We start from the raw sequence: 6877 nt of genomic DNA on the forward strand, positions 1-6877 counted from the left end.
AACCTGGTTGTTATTTAACAGGAACAGAGTAAAAGGGGAGATCAGATAATATAGGCATGCCATTTATACAGCTTTGCCAAAAGCAGCATTTAAAATTCTCCAAGTCTGTTCCCTGCTGGTTGGTGGGGGAAGGGAATAAACAAAGGCACTTTAGACGCATGCCCAGTAAGATCTGAGTGATGTGGAAAAGTGCCTACCTGTCTCCCAGTCATACCTGGGAACAAATGGGTGGCCAGAACGGGCAATGGTCACTGCAAGTACATGAAACCTAAATATTTAAACTTCCAAACAAAAGAAGTTCATTCCTTCTCTTTGCTCTCTCTCTTCTCACTCTGGCATACCAGGTTTCTGGTTCTCCTGTAGCAAGGGGATGTGCTCCCCTGTGCCCACATGGTGCACAGCCAAGCTGGACTCCATACATAGACTAATATGCTTTAATTAGCTTGGATGCTTGGATGCTTGGATGCTGGACCATACCTGGCTGCAGCATGGAAAGGAAATTCTGGCCCCTGGCCCTCCTTATGTCTCTGCTGAGCTCCCAGCTGCCCCTCTTTCAGGACTGGCTTGGGGGAAACGGGACATTGGTAACTGAGGAATGTAACTCCATACTGGTAAAATTTTCTACCACCTCTCCTCCTCCCATGGAGGCTTCTGAAAATTCTTATTTCAGTGGCGGCCCAAGAGCTCCACTCTCATGAACAACAGGGAAATTCCACTCCTGTATTTCTCTCAACAGCAGGCATACCAGGAATGAAAGAGTAGCGGATTCCCCTGAGGGCAGAGATGATTGAACTGCTCCATTCAGGACAACAGTTTTACACTTCTCCTGACACAAGTGTCAAAGGTGAATGCATGATTGGTAAATGAACATTTCTCCATACCAGACCAATGAATTTTCTTTTCTTTATGGGTGTAATTTTCCTCATTTCTGAATTTTGTCTGCTTTTCCCCTCATCTGATTCCCTCTATCAGTCTTTCTTCTTTTCTCTTTCTTTTTCTTCCTTTATTTTTTCCTCCCAATGAAGCAAAAAAACAGGCAAAATGATTTTTCATTGGTTTTACAAATCTAGCCCAGCCCCAATAACATTATTCTCTACCTCTGAGGAACTTGAAGTTGGAAGTGAACTTGAACTCTTATATTGTGCTATTCACTTTCCATGAGTTATGAATAAGCTGCTATTGTCGAGATGAACCAGCCTCCATGCTGTTTAAGTGTTAGATAATAATAATATGTTTAGTGATGCAGTAAGCTTGACTTATACTCATTATTATTAGTTTTGATTTCCTTCCTAATCCATGGAGTTGGATCATGTGGATTGGGCCACACCATTGTTAGGGAAAATTAGTGAGGAAATTAGTGACAGGCTACACACATTTCTTCCCACATAGCATACCATAATGACAATTTACCTGTCAGCCTTCCTGACACTAATCTTTGCCTGTGGCTCTTTCTGGTCTGACTTTCTAAATCCCCTCGTAGTTATTTAAATCTTTGAAGTCTGGTTCTTTAGGGAGATTGAGAAATGATGTCATGGGCAATATATTATTTCTGGGGTGGAAAAAACAGCCTTTTCAAAGTTTTCTCTCATTTCCACCAGAGCTTGAACTATATTGTGCTTCTTCCAGGTATCAGCAAATATATGAGTGGCTACATGGAAACTGCTTTATAAAGTGTAAGGAATTGCTTGGTCACGCCTATCAATCAGCAAAGGCTGCACTTGAATTTCTCTGATTAGCTACAGACATTTTAGGGGAATATTTGACTTGTGACCATGTTTCTAAGATGCACACTTTCTCTTGAGGCTCATTTCCACATCTTAAAACAGAAAAAAATAGCAAAGGATCTATTTGATGGTTTTCATATGCTTAACTTTTCTAACTGTGCAACTAGAAGGAGAAGGTAAAAATTGCTATGCGAAAAAAAAAAAAAATGGTTTCGAAAAGACAAGTCGGATTTGGTGCCTTCCACCACATGACCTTGGGCTTTACCTGGGCCACTTACTTCACAGTGCATCTGTTTCAAACTTCTTTATCTCTCCCCTGTTGCTGTAGACTGTTACATACAGCTATCCAGTGGTGTTGGAGACAGGCTCCTGCAATCAATCTACTGAGCTCTTATTGAATCCAGACAACAGAGAACAGGAGCTTTTCAAGGACAGAGGCTGGGCCCTGTCTTATCTCTTCACTCTCCCCACACCACACCCCAGGCTGATTGCCCAGCTCATAAAGGAAGAAAAGCCTCAGGATTGGTACAATGAAATTTCCAGATCCTAAATGAAGACACATCAGCTCAAGGGTAAATTGGGGATCAATATCGAAGTTCTAAGCCCTTGGAGTAACCATATGATCATGCCAGTGACCTACTGGTTTTGTGATGCTGTTATCTTAAGAGCTGATATAAACCCATCAGAGCAACACCTATATATAAACCAGTGGATTAGGAGGCAGAAGAGCCTGCCACAGGAGCTTTGAGGTCAGCTAGACTCAGATTCACATCCTGGAAACCCTGGATAGGTGACAACCTTGGTGTCTCTTCACTGCAGAGACTTGTGAAGGTTAAATGGGATGATCTGGACATGTAGACTCTACATTGTAGAGTATGTAGAACAGTACCTGGCATATAGTAAAGACTAAGTAAACATGAACTATTATGTACATCATTAACTATTCAGGACTTATAGTGGGAGAGGTGAAGAGAAGAATAGTATAAGCATGGTCAAATCAAAAGCCAGCAGAGTCCCAGGAATTAAGGTATTAGTTCATTGCACAAAATGATGTATATTTTGAGACTGTGAAAGTATAGAGTCTGGGTCTGCTTCACCCCTTTCTCTCTGCATGTTCCATACTATTCCTATCCAGCCAACACATAGGCTCTTCTGAGTATAATTTTGATGTATCAGAGTAAGAAGATGCTTGCCCATGCTGACAATTGTCACTCTTGATGATGCCATTCAGGGAAATTAATTTTGAAACTGGTGACCTAATGTACTGAAAACGCCTGTAAGTGAGGGGGTTTTCAGGGTATGATAATTATTAGTTTAGCCCTAGGACAAACTTGTGATTAAATTACAATTCATTTTACAATTACTAAAGGAGACTATTTAACAATAGTTAATCCAATATTGTCATTACATTTCAATGAATACATGACATGTTTTCATCAATGTCATCTTAAGGTCATATAAAATATAGGCAATGCAAAAAAAGAAGGTACTTATAACAGAACTCATGCACATCCCAGACAAGTTTTGATTATTAGGCTCTCAATGTCTTAAACCTAAGAAAATTGACATTTTGATCTTAAGTGTAAAATCAGGCTGTGATTCTGGGCTGAGAAATTTTAACTTCTATGTTTCCCATGCTTTCTGACACCTACTTTCATCTTTATCTTACCTCTACTTTAGCACTGCCTTTTCATGTACAGCCTCCAGATTACTCAGTCAGTGTTTTCCATCTCTAGCCTAGGTTTCCTCCAGCATAAAATGAGGTCATGTGGCTGGGAAGGTCCATATTACCTCCTCAGTGCTGGCATTTAGACATGAAGCCTGTCAGGACTCACTCAAGGCTGTATTTGGTTTGTTTGGCCTCCATGGGGCAAAAGTAAAAGGGAAAGTTTCAGTATCCAAGCATCCTCGTATGATAGTTGGATGCAAAAGATGTCCTTGAAATAAAAACAAATAAAAAGAACTCTAAGTGTCTTAAGGCTTTAGATCCATCAACTTCAGTGTTTTAAATGTTACTGCACTTATATTGGAATGTGTTAACTTTTAAAATATGCAGTTAACCTTTCCAGGCTTTTTCATGAGAGCATTTAATCCAAATTCATATTTTCAGTTGCATAACCAGAGTCCATTTCTCAGACATTCCTGTCCCAACTCAAACATTTCCAGCACTATTTGAGAGTTTGCCGGATGGCTGAACCTAAGGAGTTCTTCCTTAAAGTCAATGAAGAAGAAAATTAAGTCATTTAAATTGCTATTTCTGGATTTGTGGAACTTGAAAGTGTCTAAACAAGAAATATTCCACTATTTATGGTGGTGACTTGATTTGTGACCATTGAAGTGCTTAGCTAGTGGTCTTCCATCCTTCCCATATGGTATGTGCTGGTGGCAGAGCTAAGGAAGGGAAAGGCAGCACATAAAATAAATCATGGCTCTGGGGCCCAATATTAATTCTTCCTTGTTAGTACAAGGTACAGAGATGTAAAGAGGTAAATGACAAATCATGAGCCAAAATTCTGAAACCACCTCTTGCCCAACATGGAAAAATACTTTTCTGGAGTTTCAATCTTCCTTTACTTATCCTTATTAGAATACCCCTTAGGACCCAGAAAGTATTCACTAGTGCTATTATGGTTCCTTTGGTGGAAATTAGGGGTTGTTTGGTAGTAAAATGGCACTGTTGCTTGGGACTGTTAGGACCCATATACTGAAGAGAAAGCTTAATCAACTGCTTCCCATTTCACTCAATACTGAGGTAAACACTGGACAACTGTTATATTATCTTAAAATCTGGAAATCCCAGCACATCTTCATGATATCAATTCCAGTGTAACCTATCTCCTTGAATAACAGAGGTTCTTATTCTGAGTTTAATGCAATCCATAAACCCTTTGAAATTGCATGCATGTAACATTTGGTGGGTAAGTGTACATTTGCTTCATTTTTTGGAGAATACATATTTTTTATTGGATTTTCAAAAGGGTCGTGGCCCCAAAGAAACTAACAAAAACTTCTCTTTGTGAAGAAACTTGAAGGAACCTGTCATGTTTCCTTTCTGTTTGAAGGCATCGTATTAACCCAGAATGATTGCTATATACATCATTTCTTCAGTTCTCACAGCCTATTTGTTTCTGAGAGCCTCTCTCCTTCCATATCCCCTGTGTGTTCCTGTCCTAATAGAGGTCTTTATCAATCAAGTCAGAATGCCTGGATGTTTTTGATCCTTGTTTAAATTTATTCTTTCCAAGCCTAGACCCCTATGGTCTTTCCTAGCATTCTAGGCCGCTGTGTTTGCAGACCCAAGGTCTGCTTCTGGCAATTGAAGGTGACTGGGGTCATGGATGTCAAGACCCCTGTGATCCACACTCAATAAAGAAAAGACAAGGGCCTCTCCCTACTGTCCATCTCATAATTCCATGGGAAGCAGTGAGATTGGCTTCCTACTTCTGCCTGAATGCTCTGCTGGCCAGTGTGCTCAAACTCCTGTCTGTCATAAGTTCACTCTCTAGCAGCGGTTCTCAACCTGTGGGTTGCGACCATCGGAAAACACATATAGCATATCAGATATTTACATTATGATTCATAAAAGTAGCAAAATTACAGTTATGAAGTAGCAACAAAAATAATTTTATGGTTGGGGGTCACCACAACATGAGGAACTGTATTAAAGGGCCGCGGCATTAGGAAGGTTGAGAACCACTGCAAGGAAAGGGAATACAGTCTTTCTTCCTTTCTAGTTTTCTGCTCCTATATATTGCACCTGCTACCTTAACCAGCTGTCTGCTATCTGCTGCAGCCACCCTGTTTCCAAATAGCTGTCTTGGGCATGAGAATGTGGGAAGTTCTCTTAGAGAGGATAAGTAATTAGTAACTATAATTTTTAAAAAAATACTACAAGTAACAGCTACCACTTGAGTGCTTACTATGTGCCAGGACCTGTCTGGAGCGTTTTATACACATTATTTCCTGGAATCCCTACAATCGCCCTGTGAGGTGTGAACTACTTTTGCAGCTAGGACAGCTAAAGTCCACAGTCAACAACTACAAGAGCTGGAATTCAAACCCAATCTCCAAAACTAGTAAGTATATTCTCTGCATCCCTCATATTTGCCCTCCCAGTGAAATCAAAGTATGAATGTGATGCCAGATGTAAAATGGCTGCTACTGCTTCTTTGGCTAAAATCAGTATCTAATGCTCCTCTGCTAATGGATCTGCTGTCATCAGCCTCCACTTTCTGAGCTGATGCTGAAGTCTTATCTGTGGTTACTTTGTTCATTTCCATTTAAATTATTTTTCCGGAGTCAATACTGATAGTCACAAAGGTTTCCTCGACTACTAGATCTGGAGTGAGTGACTCATCCAAACACAATTATTACACCATCTATTTGCCCATCATAATTAGCTATCCATTTTAAACCTCCACAAATGCCTGTTTCAGTAGTTAATAGCAATGGAAAAATAAATTAAGGCATATATGCCAGTGTGTATGTGTGGTTATTACCACCTTATTATGTGCATCAGCTCTATTGTCCACCTCAGAGCTGTAATTGTAGATGAGCTTCCTTTTCTCCCCAGCACACTCCAGCAGCCGCCTGCTCCTGCTGTTCAGGCAGTATGTGCTTAGTGAATGCAAATTAATATTAATATCAATCAGCCTAAACCAAATAAATCTTTCCAAAGCAGGGAAGTGAATTTGCATAAAACCAAATGAGATAATGTATGTGAAAGCACTCTGAATATTATAAAGCACTATACAAATCAAGGTACTTTTATTAAAAAATGATAATATATCATAAAATCAAATATGAATTATTTTTTTCAGAATAGTCTTTTATTTATTTTTTATTTTTTAATTGTTTTATTGCTTAAAGTATTACAAAGAGGATTACATATGTCTCCTTTTTCCCCCCCTTGACAATCCCCTGGCCTCCCCTATCCCCCAGTGTCTTATGTCCATTGGTTATGCTTATATGCATGCATATAAGTCCTTTGGTTGATCTCTTACCCCTCCCCAAACCCTCCTCTGCCTTCCCGCTGAAGTTTGACAGTCTGTTCAATGCTTCTTTGTCTCCGTATTTTTGTTCATCACTTTATGTTGCTCATTATATTCCACACATGAGTGAGATCATGTGATATTTATCTTTCTCTGACTCGC

General features: G+C 39.7%; 1 pseudogene; it reads left to right on the forward strand.

Moving 5' to 3' along the window:
• Positions 1–783: 783 nt before the first annotated feature.
• LOC102751747 overlaps positions 784–6877 on the forward strand; it is a 31183-nt pseudogene continuing 25089 nt past the window's right edge.

The sequence above is a fragment of the Myotis davidii genome, unplaced genomic scaffold (genome assembly GCF_000327345.1).
Source record: "Myotis davidii unplaced genomic scaffold, ASM32734v1 scaffold746, whole genome shotgun sequence".
NCBI lineage: Eukaryota > Metazoa > Chordata > Mammalia > Chiroptera > Vespertilionidae > Myotis > Myotis davidii.